This window comes from Aedes aegypti, chromosome 2 (genome assembly GCF_002204515.2).
Source record: "Aedes aegypti strain LVP_AGWG chromosome 2, AaegL5.0 Primary Assembly, whole genome shotgun sequence".
In the NCBI taxonomy this organism is placed as follows: Eukaryota; Metazoa; Arthropoda; class Insecta; order Diptera; family Culicidae; genus Aedes; species Aedes aegypti.
Window position 1 is genome coordinate 343,325,958 of NC_035108.1, and position 18,418 is coordinate 343,344,375.

The following is an 18,418-nucleotide window of genomic DNA, read 5'->3' on the forward strand; positions in this document are numbered from 1 at the left end:
ATGTCTCATTCGTTTGTGACGGTTTTGGAAGGTTTATTATGATTAATTTATTTGGTTCTACATCAATTAACTTGATAAAACCTCGCCAAAATATTTCGCCAATTCACTCGGTTCATAGACGCTTTTTTTTTATCCTCGACTGCGACCTACGCTCTCCAGGCCCACGCCTTCGCGTTCCGACCGGATTTGAAGCGAACGCCATTTTTACAGGGCTTTGGTCCAGCATTCTTACAACATGCCCTGTCCAGCGTATCTGTCCAGCTTTGGTCACCTTCTGGATTCTGGGTTCGTCTTAGAGTTGTCTTTGTCTCCACACACCATTCTCCTGCACGCCGCCGAAGATCGTTCTTAGCACCCGACGTTCAAAAACCTCAAGAGCTTGTAAATCCGTCTCGAGCATAGTGCCCGTTGAGGACTACCGGTCTTATAAGCGTTTTGTACATCGTGCATTTGGTGCTGTGTTCTTTCTTTACTGCAGTTTCTTCTGGAGCCCAAAGTTGCTATTTTCGCATTCGTATATCGTGTGGCAGGTACGATGATACTCTATGCCCAGGGGCGTCAAGGAAATTTCCATTACGAAAAGATCTTGGGCCGACCGGGAATCGAACACAGACACCTTCAGCATGACTTTGCTTTGTAGCCGCGGACTCTAACCGCTTGGATCAGGAAGACCCTTTAGCCCCTCAGATGATGCGCCTTCGTTTTTCACGACTAACGTTATTGTCAGGCGTCAGCAAGGATCCGAGGTAAATGAACTCGTCAACTACCACGACAGGGGATACACTATCGTGAGTGACACTCCCACCTAGACGCGCTCAGTTCCGACTACCAGTTTGTACTATGTTTACGATGCATTCACCACCAGTCAGAATTTTCAGGCGGGTGAACAAATCTGCCACCGTTACAAATATTCTTACAGTATTATGCACTTCGTCCGCGAAGCAGACAAATTGTCCGGATCTCGAAAAAAAAATCGATGTTCACATGGTACTCACGACATTTCTGGCAGAATTGCCTAACGGAAAAGATCTGGTCCATTGTAGAGCGGCCGTCTATAAAACCTGCTTGATAACTTCTCACGAACTCGTTTGCTATTAGTGATAGATGATGGACGATAATATGGGATAGCACTTTGTAGGCGGCGTCTAGGATAACGATTTCATGTTAATTTTCACACTTAAATTTGTCTCCCTTTTTGTAGATGTAGCATATGACGCCTTGCTTCCACTCTTCCGGTAACTATTTCGTCTCCCAGATTCTGACTATCAGTCGATGCAGACAAGCGGCCATATGACCTGCATCGAGGCTCTCCAGGCCGATTTTGATGAGTTCGGCTCCGATTTCATACTTGCCAGCGGCTTTGTTGGTCTTGAGCTGTTTAATGACATCCTTAAGGCGAAGTAGACCGTCATTGAATTAATTAACTCATTACGCGTGGTAAAGATGGACAAATTATGGGTGAAATTATGAAAAAAATCCACGTGCTCGGCCGTCATTGAAGTTTGTTCGTGTCGTTGATGATTGTTGAGAAATCATACCACAATTTCGAATTGAAGAAAATCAGTTGGTAAAGTACTGATGCATCTGAAAAAGTATCAGCATACTTTCCGCATGTCAGCACATATAGTGATACTTTTTCGAATCAATATGATCTATGAAGACTGAGACTTATCACTTTGAGAATGCGAGCTGCTATGTCAACATGGCTGCCAAAACGAATGACGGGCTACTTAGCCTTAACTTGGAGGCATTGTGGTAGCTGATTGATTTCCACTGTTCGCTGTGCTGATGTAGGCATCACCTTCGCTGTCCTGACCTTCCATGTCTGTATCCTTTGCGCCATTCAGGTGTTCAACGTAGTGCTGCTTCCACCTTTCTATCACCTTGCGTCCGTCCGTCAAGATGTTCCCATCCTTATCCCGACACATTCAGCTCACGGCACGAAGCCTTTGCGGGATGTGTTGAGCTTCGGATAGAACTTCCGCGTTTCTTGAAACCGGTAAAGCAACTCCATCTCTTGGCTTTCCACCTCTTCTAGTCAGTGCTTTTGTCCCGGAATAGGTGTCGCGATCGATTCTGACGTCAGAGAAGTGCCATCCATCGATCATAACGAGGTCGATTTGCGATTCTGTTCTCTGAGGTGATCTCCAGGTGTACCGATGCGGGAGGCTGTGCTGGAAATAGGTGCTACGAATGGCCATATTCTTGAAGGCGGCAAAATCTATCAGCCGTAGGACGATCTCGTTCGCCAGCTAGTGGGCAATGAACTTCCCATCATTGGTCTTAGCTCCTCCTCCTGACCAACCTGAGCCCTCAAATCTCATCTGGTGATCTTGATGTTGTGGCCGGGGCAACGGTATTACTCGCGTTCTAGTTGTGCGTAAATTGCGTCCTTGACATCATCATTGTAACCGAAGGGAGGGCTGTGCTCGTTTGTTCTGCTGAAGTTGAAATTATTAGATAGTCAACTCTGTATAACTCGATTTTGAAGGGTCCATCGAGTTTGAGAGGTATCGAGTTTTAGAACATAAAACCCGTTCAAATGCAATCCAAGGGACCATCGAGGTAGTCATGAAAACCATCTTTTACTATGGTTTCCTAACTTGATATCGAGTTATTTCTCTTTGAATCCTCAAATAATTATTCACGGCATTTCTCTAGGAACTTAATCTGAATTTCTGTCTAGGGTCTTGCAAGAATTCTTCCGATAATTCTAAATGGGATTCATCTATTTTAATTCTTCAGAGGTATTCTCTTGCTACAACTGTATTACTCCCGAAATTCTTTTAGGGATGCTTCCAGAGATAACGTCAGAAATTTCTCCAGAGATTTGGCCAAAGATTTCCCTTAAAATTCCTATAAGAATTCTTCCAAAATCCCTCCAGAGATTCTTTCAACAACCCGTTCATGGATTTCTTAGGAGTTCTGGCAGGATTTTCTTCCAGGTTATATTGATATGTTTACAGTTATTCTTCCATTGGCTACAGTGAGGCATTGAAAAATCATTTAACGCAAATTTCAATTCTCACTTATGAGCCGCTATTTCGATTTTTCACATGGAAACCATACTGCTTCTAGTTGCCAGAAGGGGGGCGAACACTTTACAAGAAAATAGTATTTTCATACAGTAGACAGTAATGTATCAATGTATAGGAAACGTAAAAGCAACCATGGTTCAAAAACCTAGGTCTAGGTGCATGCTTCTTGAGAGGGGGAATATTTTCCTTGTCAACCTTTACGCTCCATACTAAAATGATTTTTTTTCGTACGGCAGGGGCCACAAAATCATAATGAGAGTAATAGTAAAAATTCAGTACCTAACAAACTAACAAATAGACATGCGTAAAAAAAGCCTGTTACAACGAGACCAGTTTTGACAATGTATGAGGGCCCCTTACCATTCTGAAAGGTATTATGGTATTGATAAAGGTATTGTATCTGTCTTATTAAGTTCGTTTCCACTCTTCAAATGCTTTTGATGTTTGAGAATATGCTTTTAAATTTGTGTACCATTAGTGGAAGTTATTTGCATTATTTCCATTTTTGACTTAATATCGCACAAACCATTACGTTACTGGTAAAATTTAAGTTGCAACAACAATTTAAGGTGATTATAAAACGAAGACAAACTTTGAATTTTCAAGTGCACAAGTCTGGAGAATCTGACAATCGTTCGCGTTAAAAATAAACACAATTGCTTGCTTGCTGATGGTGGACAATGGGATATGTTTTTAACGCGGAGCGTTGCTTGGTTCTCCAGACTGTACTGTATTTATTAAATTTTCATGAAAATCAGTTTTTTTCGACAAAAAATATATCTCGATATCTTCCAAAAATTACAAACTTCTGGTGTGCGTTTGAATGAATGATTTTTTCTATTATGGTGTGCCTTTCAATGGAAGATATTTTCATTCTATGAATGAGGTTTTTACTTCTTTTGTGTGTTTCAGGTTTTGTCACTTTTCTGGTTCTGCATGTTTTTTGTCACATATTTCATAGAATTCCAAAGCTTAAAGTGATTGTAAAACGAAGCCAAACTTTGAATTTTCAAGTGCACAAGACGAGAGAATCTGACAACAGTTAACGTTGAAAACCAATCAAATTGCTTGCTTACTGGTGGTGACCAAGGGGATAGATTTTCAACGTGGAGCGCTGATTCGTTCTCAAGTCTTGTGCTCTTGAAAATTTAAAGTTTGGCTTCGTTTTATAATCACCTTAACAATTGAAAAAAAAATCCACTCGTCCAAGGACCCCAAATTGTAAAAAGATCAAAACTGTAAACCTTTCTGTTAATTGTATTCATTTCGACTTATCGGTTTAAGTGAAAGTTAACAATAGTATTTTCCTATTTTTTCATTTGTTTTTCTCTTAACCAAAGTTGGTGCTTGAGATTTTTGTCCATTTGATGAAAAATATTTTTTTATAGCTTTTTACCTATAGTCAAAGATAAACAAAGCTATGTAGAGCTTTATATGTATGCATGTCATATTTTTGAAACCATTGCTAATTAAACAGAATAAACCTAAACGTATAGATGAAGTTCGTCACAGTCACAAATTATATGTAAATTTTTTGCTTTCATACCAGGCTGGCCAACATGTATTTCGAAAAAGTGAAAAAAATCTTGCCTGCATTTTTATAGGACAAAATTGTAATTTGATAAAACTTTGTTATCATTTGAGAAACTAGAGTAATACTAATGATAATAGGAGCACAAGATTCAGATTGCATGAAAAGCTTTAGAATCTACAAGATTGCGTGCAAAAAGCCTAGCTGGTCAATTTGTTTCGATGCATTGATGTTTCTTCTATTGAATTTAAGTTGAGCTCCAAAACACCAAATTTAAAAAAAATGAGGACTTCTTCAAAAAAAAAAATCATAAACATCATCTCAAATTATCGTAAGAAAAGTGAAAAATATTATAAATATCTCTGAGAGAGCTGCAAAAGATTGACTGGAGCTTATCTTGAAGTTTTTTTTTTCAATTTCTGTAACGATCACAGTTTAAACTAACAGAAATAGATAAAATAGATAAATATAGAAATGTTATGATGATTAATAATAAGATAGAAGTTCTGCTCGATAGAGTTGAGATATTCAGAACACATCAACTTTTATTATTTTTTTAAAGATGCAGTACCATTGATTAGCCACACATTTGCATGCCCCATTTTCTTTTTTATTCACTAGTCAAAGTGAAATTCTCCTCTATTTTAGGGGTCCTAAAATTCGACTCCACACCGGGCTCCGAAACTCCAAGCTACGCCACTGATCAGGACTAACTTTCAAGACCACTAATCTTATCTAAGACCGTGATAATTCCTAGATAAATCCCTGGAAAAAAATCTTAAAATAAGTTTCGTTAAAACTTCCAGAAACCATTTTCAAAAATTACTGGAGGATGCGATTGAAGAATTAGTGGGGGCATTCATAAAGGCACTTCTGCAGGAATTCCCGATAGAATACAGTCTTTTTACGCTCACTTTTTTTGCGCCCCCTCCATTTACGCTCGAAATTCCAAATAACGCTCCCTCTTTTAACGCTCCAAAAAATCCAACTTACGCTTCTGGCTGATAACGACCCACGAGAACCAATGTAGTAATGCGTATTTTTAAAACGGGACCGATGAGTAGATGACGGAAATCGATGTCTAACATCAATTTCCGTCATCTACTCATCGGTTTCGTTCCAAAAATACCCATATTGCATGGGTTTAAAGTGTTTTTCATAAACCGAAAGTCGCCATCTTGGATTCCAAAATGGTGTCACACTATGGTTTACGTCATCCCTATTGATACCCTCATGAAGAACCACGGATAAACCCCACCTCTCCGCAAAACTTATTGAGAACATTAGGCTTTTTACGGTTCTGATTCTTCTTACGCTCCGAGTTCCAACTCGTGGGAGCTTTTTACGCTCCAATTAGTTTTGCGCTCTCCCAGTTAGGGGCGTAAAAAGAGAGTTGTATTTGATCCTTCGACCTTGACGCTTGCTCCTGCGGGGGCAGGCGATGAGGGCAAGATCAAACATTTCGCGCATCGGTCAAGTAAAGTGAAAAAGTGCCGCGATCGATTAGTTCTTTTTGATCCTTCGACCTTGACGCTTGCTCCTGGGCAGTGCGTCAAGAAAGCCCGAACAGTCGTCAGTTGTTTTCCCTCTGGGGTTGCGCGCCTATTTTCTCTGAGTGCAAACGAGAGCAAACGAGTGAAACTGAAATGGATTGTTGCTGCTCAAGGATGACGGATCAATTGGTGAGCTCGTTTCATGCTACTATTTCTAATCTATAAAATATGTGCAGTCACCTTTAATCGTTACAACGGTTAGACGTAAATAAGATTTTTCAACAAACTATGAATGGTTCGTCACTGTGAGTGTCGACATAAACTCTGATTCATAAATTACTTATGTCTATTTTTTTTTCAAAACTCCTTTTTTTATCTTAATTTTTGTAATTAAAAAAAACTTTGAATAGTTCGACACTACAAGTGTAGACTTGCGAAAGGTTCACTTTATTCAACAAACTTTGAAAGGTTCGTCACCTCAAGTGTTGGCATAATTTTTCTCTACATAGATATTGTTCGTATCAAATGAAAATATTATATTTACATACATATTTATATCTCACAAATAATTATTTATCATGGTCTAATCGCTTTTCAAAGTGAATCTTGTGACCCAACGATCCTCCCCATTAACAAACATCCCTCCCAGTAACCTTTGAAGAGATGCAGAGGCAAACACGGTCTCCAAATAGCAAAGGTTACACACTAACATTCCTTCCCCCAATCCCACCTGACTGCAAGGACGTGGCCGGCGCCGTTATTGACCATGTATAAATAGAGGCACTGAATTATGCACACTGAAGAAGATTATGGCCAATCCCAGCCGAACTTCTAGTTGATTCTTTGTGCATTTTCACTGACTTCGGTCAATCACGTAATAGCAACCATTGATATGTGTAGTCAGTCTAAGCTAAGCTAAGCTAAGCTCTCCCAGTTAGGGGCGTAAAAAGAGGTTTACCTGTAATTACACCAGGTCCATCACACTCGAGCTCAGATTGGGTACCACTTCTAGTACTGCATTTGGTCCCTCGGTAGTGCAAAAGGTACCCAAGTTTGACAGATCGCAGTACACTTTTCACGGCATTCTAGATTACCTTATGAGCCATAAAATTTTGGGCAACTGCAAGGGACATGGAGGTCTTTAATTTGTCTTTGATTACACGCATCGTAGTGGTTTTCTAGTCATATCATCTAGTCTGAGGGTTTACACCATATAGAAGCGAAGCCAAAGGTAGTTTAGACAATCATTAATGCTTCACTTTTACAAGGTCTGACTTGGAGAAGTCTTGAGTTATGAAATTAGACCCCAAACATTTTAGCAGCTCCCGAAAAATTGTCGAAAAAAAAAACAATTCAGTTATATAGATATGCGGAACATATTTGCGTTTGGACTTCTGAAGCTATGCTCATTTCAGTTTTGTCATTTGGCATTCAAGAAACCCTGCACAATGATCCGTTCCATGTTCTGTTCTCAAAAGCTTCATCCAGTCAACTATACACTTAAATTATTTAATAGATTCCGGTTAAGTCTGTACAGCTGAACAGTTCGGTAAAATTAAGCAACGAGTATGGTAAAATTTTACAGTTTTCGGCAAACATTCACCGTTTCAGTAAAATTTCAACGGAACTACGATGCTTTATTTTACTGAACGGTTAAGCTGTAGAGATTACGGTAAAATTCACGAATTCCGATAAAATAAGATTAGTGTGCGAAATAAATTGTAGAAAATTTTGAGTTGCGTGCTGAAACAAACAGCGAAGCCATGAGTATATTGTATTTGCGGCGACTTCGAGAATCAGCACTTTTGTAGCTGATATCTTATGAATCAATGATTGTTCAAAGGACATAATTTTTCGATTACTATTTCATGACATACATGAGAATTAGAAGTGAAAATTTCAATAACCAAAAAATTTTTAAACGGTGTCAACTATTTTTAAACCTCAAGAAAAAACTTAGAGTAAACATTAGAATTCAATTATTTTATCATTATTAAATATTTCTTAGGGTCCACTTTTCCTTCTGCTAAACATTTCAACTCTACTAAAACAGCGTACAATTATGCATTCACAGATATTATCTGACTGATTTTGACTAATTCTGCATTCGTTTCAACTCGAAAATTTATTTCATCATATATCGAGAGTACATAGAGCAACTGAGTTGAACAAACTAATTAAATGCTTTTGATTTGATCCTTTGATTCTATGGTTCGTTCTTGCGGGGCAAACAATAAAATTGCGATCTCACTTGTTCGGCGTGCAATGCGGTTATCGGAAAATATCGTGAATCCATTTAGGGAATGATGTGATCGCCTTCCTTAGACTAGTGACAAGTCCGCTGTTTTAAAGAAAGCCATGCTGAAGGTCTGAGTTCGATTTATGGTCACTCCAGGATTATGCGTAATATAAACTTCCTTGAATTCCATGAGCAAAGAGTATCATATCATTGTGCTTTGATGCTTGAATGCTAAAATAGCTACTCTTATTCTGAGAAGCAGGCTCTGTCCCATAAGGGACGCAATGCCAAGAAAAATAAGAAGAAGGTTTCATAGTTTGTATGACACACTGAAGGTTACTCCGAGTTCCTTATTACATAGGGGAAGTGGTGGTAAAATGAACAGGGGTGGTAAAATGAACACCGTGCCTTTTACCGAGAAAAAACAAATTTCAATGAATTTTTATCACGCATGGACGATTTAGAGCATATATCCGAGTGTTCAGATTGGTACGGAGGTCAATTGAAGTGAAAATATCAACGAAAAATAAGATTTTAGAAAATCACGTTTGAAAATGGGAGCTGACGTAACTTTTGGCTCGGAGGTCTTGAGGTTTTTCAGTGGTGGGGATATCATTGTGATGTGATGTCAAATCTGAAACTTTTACATTTCTTTTTGAATGGATTACCATCATTTATAGATATATTTTCGGGAATGCAGCGAATATTGTTAAAAATATTGGTTTTGCTCACATTTTTTGTATGATGTTCATTTTACCACCAACAGCTGTTCATTTTACCCACATAGTGCAGGTAAAATGAACATTTCAATGGTTTTTTGCAAGCGATAAATATATGTGAAAACTTAGCTATTTTGGTCCGAATTTGTATTCCTGCTTTAGCTAACATCCCTGTTTTTGATCTTGTGCGATAAAACTATACATATTCTTCGTTTTTCTATCAGAAACGAGATGATATCCTTAAGGTGTTCATTTTACCACCCCTTCCCCTACTACCAGCTTAATTTTTCTTCCACAACATCTGTGCTGCCGTGTATCGCAAGTCAGTCCCATCTGTAAAAAGTAGGCATAGAGAAAACGGGCTGTGAAGTTTCTAAACTCATTTTCCATACAAATACTCCAAAAATTGCAGGAAATTGAAATATGTTCAAATTTTTATGATTTGTGCAGAAATTGCTTTTCACTCTGATATCTTTCCGTGAAAAATATGAAAATGACCAAAACGCGGTTCTTTTTTGTGTTGCACGGTGTGGAAATCGGTAGTGGGACTGATTTGCGGTTACTTTTCATTATGGGACAATCCGACTAGATGTTTTATTCTATTTTTTTCTGAACAAATCATTTTATCCCGTTAGTGCAGTTGGAAGATATGTTGAAAACTGAACTCAAATCAACTGACTTGCGATTCACGACAGTATGTAGATGCAGAAGATTTTTTGTAAAAGTAGTTGCCTAACAAACATTCCTTCCCTTCCCAGAAAACTATAGGGACGTGGCCGGCGCCCTAAGTGATTTATAAACTTTGAGCTCTGGGTTTATGCACATTAAGAATGGTGTGCTATTCCCAAGACAATTACTGTGCTGACTGATTTATTTTGGCCAATAACGGATAATATTCTTATAATTGACAAAAAAGAACAAGTAAAAAATTATTTCCGAATTTGGCAACATAAAATTATCCCGTTGTTGACACAATCGGAAAAGTACTGTATCTACCTTTTGATGGGACGTATCAATTCGGACAGAGCCTATTTCTCAGCATTATGCTCTAATAAATACTTCCACAGTAATTGACTGAGCGTTCTTTGCAATGTAACTATTTTTTCATTAGTATATCGTGTGGCAACCACGAAGATACTCTATATCCTGGAATATCGAGTCCACTACGAACAGATCCTCAAATGGCGGAAATTGAATCCACGACCGTCAGCTTGGTCATGCTGATAAGCTGTATGTTCCCCGCTACGGCTATCTAGGCCCCAACGCGTTTCATGATATGAAAATTAAAAATTTTAAGGATTTAACGATCTATATTAAAAGTCTTAAAGTGGGTGTGTCTTAGGTTAAAACTGTTTTTAAAATATTTGAATAACGTAATCACGTTACAAGCCATATGATCTTTATTTCATGATTTCTTGGAAGACTCCGAAGAAACAAGAAAACAAATGTAAAACAAATAAGATCACTGTAATGTCGCAATTTATTAGGTTCTGAGCTTTTCGATTAAAGAGCTAATGCTTTTTCAAACATTGGGTGGAGAGCTTAGAGCAGAATGCCATGACTTGACATAAAACCTTATCAAAAAGTGTCCCAACTCATTCAACATGAAATACCATAAGTTGCATATAATATCACAAGTGCATATATCCCACGCACCCAACCCAGCTGCTCTCACAGCAGCATAACTCAATTCTCCGATCCCCTGCCGCTTGTCGGTCTCGATCACTTGCCTCAATTGAATAGCAGCACCAACAACATAAACTCCGCTCGGCTCGTTGTCGCGCAGAGAATCACGTTTCGCGCAAACATTGTTTGAGTGAAGTGCCTGCCAAATAGCTTCACTCGGTCAACTCCGATCCGACTCTCATTTTCTCTCGCATCGCGTAGAAACCGCTCACCAGGCGCGATCGATCGATCGACCGAGCGATCGTTCAGCGCCAGACTCCAACTCCGTGCAGCAGCAGCTCGTGTCGCGTATTGGCCATGCTGAGGCGCGCAGAAATTATTTAACCGCGATACGAATCGGTTGTGTTTTTGGCGTTTTTCGCGCGCTGTTTTATTTTCCAAACTTTCCGTGTCTGTATGTGTCTTCTGTGGTGCATTAGGACACGCGCGTTGCATCGAAACGATTCTCGGTCGAATCAAGTGGATTTTAAGTTTTGATCGCGCCCGCGTTTTTTGTGTCTGATTTCTGAAGACTGTGGCTGAAGTGCGTGTCGCAGAAGGGAAATTTTCGACGTACGCACAGGATTTTGTGGTCCAATCGGGACGAGGTGCGTTTTTTTTTTGGGGCACTTTAGGCTGGCTAGCTGGTTGGTTGGTGTCAATGCCGGTCGGGATCTGGTTATCAACCGTATTTCTTTTTTGGGCGTCTGTTTCTCGTTTTTCTAGTCTACGTGGGGTTTGTGAATCTATTTGGTCCGGAGCCCGTTGTATGTGATTTATTTTTTGGTGACGGATGTTGGGGCTGATTTTGTTTTTGCAAAGAGGATTTTCGGCTTGCAAGAAAGTAGAAAGTGATACGTTTGAAAACAGTTGGCGCTAGGGAGCGATGGAAAGTTTTGGCTGGTGACAAAAGTGCGGTGGATTGGTGAGGAGGTTTCTCCGCAAGTGCAACGTGGAAAAAAGAGCTGAAACTTGAGTGAAGAAACGTTGTGAAGTACTCTGAAGGTACGCTATAGCAGAGTGTAGACATCGCGAAACAAATCTTCATCGCACAAACGCCAACAAGAAGTTATTTGGATAGAGTGTGCCGAGCAATTGGGTATCAGATATCAGAAGGCCGGCTCCAGAGACACGTTCCTCGCTTATTAGGAGATTTCTGCCATCGCCAAATTTGAGCCTATTCCATCATCTGTCCGATGGGAAAGTAAAAAAAAGGGAAAGATAAGATAAATCAGGGGTGTGATCCCTTGAAGAGGGAAAATAGCATAATTGAAATGATAGTATGCGGTTACATACTGAGTTAAGAATATCCAGGCTCTTGAGATCAGTCTCACTTAATAATTGTGTTAACCAAGTAAGTGAAATCGTATTTGCGCAAAAACTGGACAGTTACATATCAGAAAATACGAAGCTCCACGATAGGATTTACAATATCACATGCTGAATATTCGCCATGCCTGATCAAGACACTGCAATTCTGCTTTGAAAGATCTGTTAAATACTTGGTCACCCCTGAACATGACTCAATTATGTACAATTTTGTTTGACAGAACAACTCCAAACTATTCAAGAAAAGATTGTGCTGTCCAAGAATTGTTCTGAAGCTTCACATAGCACTCCGAAATTGGAATAGCTGGCTCAGGGCCAATGAAGTTATGCGATGCTCCATTGCAAGCTAGCTCATCAGTCAATTCATTTCCAGCGATGGAAGAATGGCCAGGTACCCATAAAAGGTTTATGGAGTTGACTGAATTTAGTTCCTCGGTTTTAGCTCGACATGCGATAACAAGTCTCGATATCGAGGCCATAGCAAAAAGTTTTATGGCAGCCTGACTATCTAAATATATATAACTTTACTTATTACGTCTTATTGAAGTGCTGATTGCACCCAAACAAGAGACCAAATAATTCAGCGTTAAAAACGATGCAGTGACTAGCAAGTGCGTAAAACTGATGCTTCCTTAGCTCACGAGAGAATACACTAACACCTGCTTTACCTACAAGAAAGGAGCAACCAGTGTTACACAAAGTGTTGTTTGATACAGTTCATTCAAAATAGCTAGACGTTCTTCTCTTCCTATGAAGGGGAAATTGTGTGGTAAATGTCCCGTAAGAAAAGTGGCCAGCAATAGTGAGATCACTTGGAGCAAGGACAATTATGTCCCAATCTACCAAAAGTGGAAACAACGAAATGTGTGTAGATCTACGATCTACTCGATTTTTTCTCCAGTTGATCTAGTACCGTTTTGTCTCAAATTCCGAACAGACTCATATTCCGAACACTCGGTTTTTGTATGGCGATTTGGTTGAAATGTTTTGTTGAAATATGTCACAAAATAACAAGGAAATGGCTGTCAATTGCAACTCAATTTTAACCTTTCCAATATAGTTTTTACCGCGGCAGTAGTGATGAGTCTCGAGTTTGAGACTAGTAGAACTAGCTCAGATAAATTTATTTGCGAAATTATTCATTTGAATACGATTTATTCGTGCTGTTCGGAATTTGAATCAAGGTGTTCGGAATATGAGACAGCATAAGCACAGTGTTCGGCATTTGAATCAAAATGTTGTTCCATATTTTTACGTAAAAACAATACTAAAACTAATTGAATTAACATTATTATTGGTACACCCCACAGCTAACAGTTTGGCTTTGCGAAGAAATCAAAATTTACACAAATATCAGCCAATTTATGCCAATCAGATGCATTTGAAGTCACTGTTGGCCTTAAGTGTTCGGAATATGAGTCAAAACGGTACTCATAAGCGGTAAGAACAAGAAAGTGTTGTTCAAGATGTATTGTGAAGTGATGTAACGTCAAACATTACCTCAAGGAGTCGTAGAGATTGATCGTATGAACCAGTGCGACCATTATTTTGATCTATTGGGGCATTACTCGTATCCTCAGTGTATAAAGTCGAATTACTCCATTTCAATTGATAGAAATGAAGTATCTATTTCTGTACAGTTATTGCTGGGCTTTAGAACATTTGGTCGAACGACTTTTGGTTGATAGTACGAATGACATTTGGTCGAACGCTATAGAAATAGTTTTCCTATGTTAACCAAAATATTCAGCTGCTAAAAATTTTCTTTAAGGCTCAAGAATCCATCATTCAATCATCAGCAAACATCAAAAAACAAAAACCAGTCCTTAGCTCTACTTTAAATAGATCTATCTGAAAATCTATCATCGTTTTACCGATAACAAGAGCAATGCAATTATAGATTTCCATAAACATTGTTTCAATTTTGCGCAAAAAAGTTTTTGAATATTAGGTTATTCGACGAAGGTTATTTTCCTCTTTAACTAGAGTACTTAAACGTTGGGAACATAAAGATATGTTGATATTAATATTTCTTCCAGAATATCATAATTCTTGGGAAAAAATGTCTCACAAGTACGATGCTTATTTATTAAAGTTTCAAGCTCTATAGACATTGATTGATAATAAGTTGATAAATAATTCAATTAAAATTATCCAACAAGATAATTTGTTTAGATAACAAGTTTTTTGTGTACCGGGTTAGAAGAGATGAGTCGACTGAAGCGATAGAAGTTGATTTCTTCCATATAACATCTGCTCGACGCGATTCATCCGAATGGACGAATAAGTCTGAATAAGAAAAATGTCAGCAAGAAACGTCAAAAATGCAAGAAGTCAATCGATGTTGTGGGAGAGTGTAATAAACTGAATCCCCGAAATATCGCTCGTCGCATAATGAAGGCTTCAAGTTCATTCAAGAAGTTTCAGAAGTACAAGAAAGCTGACTTCTTGCACTCTATCATGTTGTTCTAGCAGTACCATATACGCACTTCTCGTTTTCAATCACTCAACCACTGTAGTAACGACAATGTGTGAATCTGTTCAATAATCTGAAAAATCCATAGTCGACTAAATTCTCTACTAAATGCCCTTCAACTCAATGTCGTACACTTTTTAAATCAATTAAATTCTTTTCGACCTAATGCCCATTCGACGAAATGTACTTTCGACGAAACGTCATTTGACCAAATGTCATACGACCAAATGTCATAGATTCATTGTTTGATCCCTGATGAAAAGGTACCGTTATTTATACTCTTATTCTACTTCTACTTACATCTCAGCAAAGCTGCGCGCTTCTTATCAAACATTATCGATTTGATTTCTGAGGAATCAAATTGGAATTGAACATGCAACGGAAGTCTAGTCCCATCCTAGTTTCGCTTCTAGATTAGTCCCAAAAAACTACGTTAAAGGAGATCTACAGTAGCAGCAAAACGGAATCAAGCTGGAAAATTTATTTAGTAATCAGCATTCACGTGAGTCTTTGATTTACCAGTTTTTAACAGTCCTTGTTAAGTTAGTACTCACGATTCTTGTCTTGGCTTCAAGTGAAGTCTCGAGAATGTCCAACTTCGAATCTTTATCCATCTGCTAGGTAAAAAAAGATCCGTTTTCAAAAACTGTCACCAGTAACGAGGACTTTGTACCACGAATCCGCGAATTACCCTAGCCCGGACTCTAAGATACTCATTTGCGGTTCAAAAATGAGGCGATTGCGAGTTGTTTCTGAGGAGTTAAAATTAAACTCAAAATTTGCAACATGGATCCTCAAACGATTTGTGTGAGAGTGTTTCGAAATACAAGGATTTTTTTCTGATACTCTTTCTTTCTTGCTGCTTGCTCACTTTTACGCGCACTTTAAAAGAACTTGCGAGTGACCCGTCGGAACAAAACAAACCTCGCGTAGTGTAATCGCACACGTTTTTGATGGAATTTTCCTCCGTTCTGTTTTGTGTCGCATCTTCCTCGATCATTTTTCGTTGCCACTCTGCTTGACATTTTTTTTCGCTCACTCATCAAGAGGCAAAGACAATATGTTACTGATCTCTGATGATATTGAGGGGTCATCAAGTCTGCCAGTGCCAGAAAGCGTCAATGTAATTAGAGCGTGTCGTGCGACGTTTGCATAAATGACCGAGATTTTCTTCAAATTCTTTTTCATTTTTCCTTCGCTACGGCTTGTGACGGAATTGCAAACTTGACAATTTTAAGTTCATTTTTTGATATGATTGTTTTTTATATCACTGGAAGCATTGTAGGATATCCACTTACCTTATCAACCACATTTCCTTCCCGAAATTATCCAAGAAAAGATAGAAATTCTAACAGCCGAACAACATAAAAATTGCTCTCGTGAAAGCTCTGTCATTACGACTTGACGAAGTGAGCATATGAAATATACCTTCGTCTAGTAACAGTGAGAAGATTCGTTCGTCAGTTTTGCAAGTCGGTCATGATACTTAACAGCCCTGGTCCAAGCCTGACAAACAAGATGAGAGTAGGGTTCAAATTGGTTGCTCTTACCCCGTAACGCACCTTGACAAGGTAATCTACATGTGTTATGTGTATCTTATGAAACTTTGTATAAAAGGATCATAGATGAACTTTCCAGATTAATAAGCATGTTGATTCATATGAAGAGACATGTTTACCAAATAAACTATACGAATGTGATGACCGATAAGTCGTTCCAGATATTTAAGAAGAAAAGAGGTCAGATTGATTGGTCTAAAGCTCTTTACTTCTTCATATGACGCATGTCTTCTTTACTGGTCAAACTTTACAGTAATATCACGCCAGGATCTTGAAAAATACTTCTTAGCAAAACTGCACTACAAGTAGCGTTTGCAAAACATGTTTGGGAAATCCTTATCCTTTCTGGAGCAAAACAGGATAAATCTTATCTGCTGCTTGAGACTTGAAACGAATAAAACTATTAAGAGCCTATTTAATCGAATTAGTACACGGGAAAAATTCAAAATTTAGGTATCTGCCATTTACGATTCCTGTTTAGGAGTAGAAAATCAGCATGAAATATTTGATCTGAATCATGAATGCGATCCATGAAAACATAAGAAATATCCATGGATACAGGCAGCTGATAATGATTTCAATTTTGGCGCTAAAAAGTGTCAATTTGATTCATGAAATCATCAACACGGTGCTCCGTAGACCGTGTTTATTAGAAAAAAAAATCTCCTTTAAATCTATGCTCACATCAGTCAATTTCTATTGCTAACCTGCAAATTTTGACAAAAAAAAAACGTAGTGCCCGTTCTGAAGTTTCACCCTTTTGATTTTATTCAGCTTTTTACATACGCTAATGGTCACCACAAGCAAAACTCACATTCTGGTAAGGATCAAGTGTTCTAATATTTGAGTTGGGTCGTTTGACAGCAAATCGATGAGATCGATCATCAAACTTATCGGTCAGCTCTAAAACGACCCAAGCCTACCAGAAAGTTAGCTTATGCATGGCAGCTATTAGTGCTCATAAAAAGCTGGATACAGCATTGGACAGAACATTTGCAATTTTTCCGATTTTCCTTAGCTTAAATTGACTACACATATCATTGCAACTCCGTGATTTATTTGCATTTTTTCGGAAAACCAAATTTAGTACTATACCATTTAATTACACTAGAGTTTGTATCCTTTTACAGATTCGCGTATTTCGATCCCAACTGTAAGGCCGTCTTCAGTGTCGTGTACTAGACTCGAATTATCATTATTGATATTTAAGTCAAGCCTAATACACGACACTAAAGACGGCTTTACAGTTGAGGTCGAAATACGCGCATCTTTAAAAGGATACAAACTCTAGTTGATTTAAATGGTACACTACTAAATTCGATATTCATTTACTTATAGCCACTTATACTTATAGCTTCTCAGCTTAGTGTTCTTGTGAGCACTCCCACAGTTATTAACTGAGAGCTTACTATGCCAATGACCATTTTTGCATGTGTATATCGTGTGGCAGGTACGATTATACTCTATGCCCTGGGAGGTGGAGAAAATTTCCAACCCGAAAAGATTCTCGACCGGTGGGATTCGAACCCACGACCCTCAGCTTGGTCTTGCTGAATAGCTGCGCGTTTACCGCTACGGCTATCTGGGCCCCTAAGCTTTTTTCATCTACTTATAACTAAACAGCTCGAAGATTTATTATCAATTTTTTCGATTTTCCATACAAAAAGGCCAACTTTAGAGGGTTGGATCTGAGTCATTTATGGACCGATTTGAATGAAATTTTCACAGTTCTTCCAACATAACTGCTTGATAACTCATTCAAATCAACGTAAGTAACTTTCGAAGGGGTTTGAAAAAAATAATTGAAAATTGTATGACAAAATGATAAGCTGTTCTACTCAGTTACTTATCACGTTTTTGTTCCAGTGTAGAATCGACTCAAGTAGTGTTTTTTTTATTCGTGCTTGAGTCACATTGTCTCTACATCTATCGGAGCGGTGAAAGTAGTGGTTAGGATGTGAAGTTGAAAATCTCACTTACGTCGTTTTATTTTAATTTACATTTAATTACAAAAGACAACAAACAATTCATCTAACTTAAACTAATTCCCTTCATTTAGAACAATATGAACAATATCTTGACAGCATAACCATTATTGGTTTTTAATAGATAAATGAGACTTTCTTATCCCGTTAATAATGATTAAATGTTCTCAAGGACAAATCTCGATGAAAAGCATTCAAAGTTTTCTACAAATAGCTGATTTTTCATAGGCTCAAGCGCTATAAGGCATTACGGAGCAAGTTTTATTATGTGACATTCGTTTTTGTGGCAAAATATGAACCCATGTATTCACGTTGAAATGCATTTTATGTGCAACTCATGGAAACATTATGTTTAACAAAGTGCAAGTATATCTCAATGAATAC

The 18,418-nt window shown here is 38.3% G+C and overlaps 1 protein-coding gene across 2 annotated transcripts in view; it reads left to right on the plus strand.

The window, feature by feature from the left end:
* Positions 1-10,958: 10,958 nt before the first annotated feature.
* The window catches only part of LOC5572327 (angiopoietin-2), a 541,823-nt gene continuing 534,363 nt past the window's right edge, over positions 10,959-18,418 (plus strand). Inside the window, exon 1 of one of the 2 annotated variants that reach the window (XM_021846146.1) lies at positions 10,959-11,293. The gene's annotated coding sequence lies outside the window, so the exon portion shown is untranslated. The remainder of the gene's footprint in view (positions 11,294-18,418) is intronic. The other variant, XM_021846145.1, reaches the window with a different exon arrangement.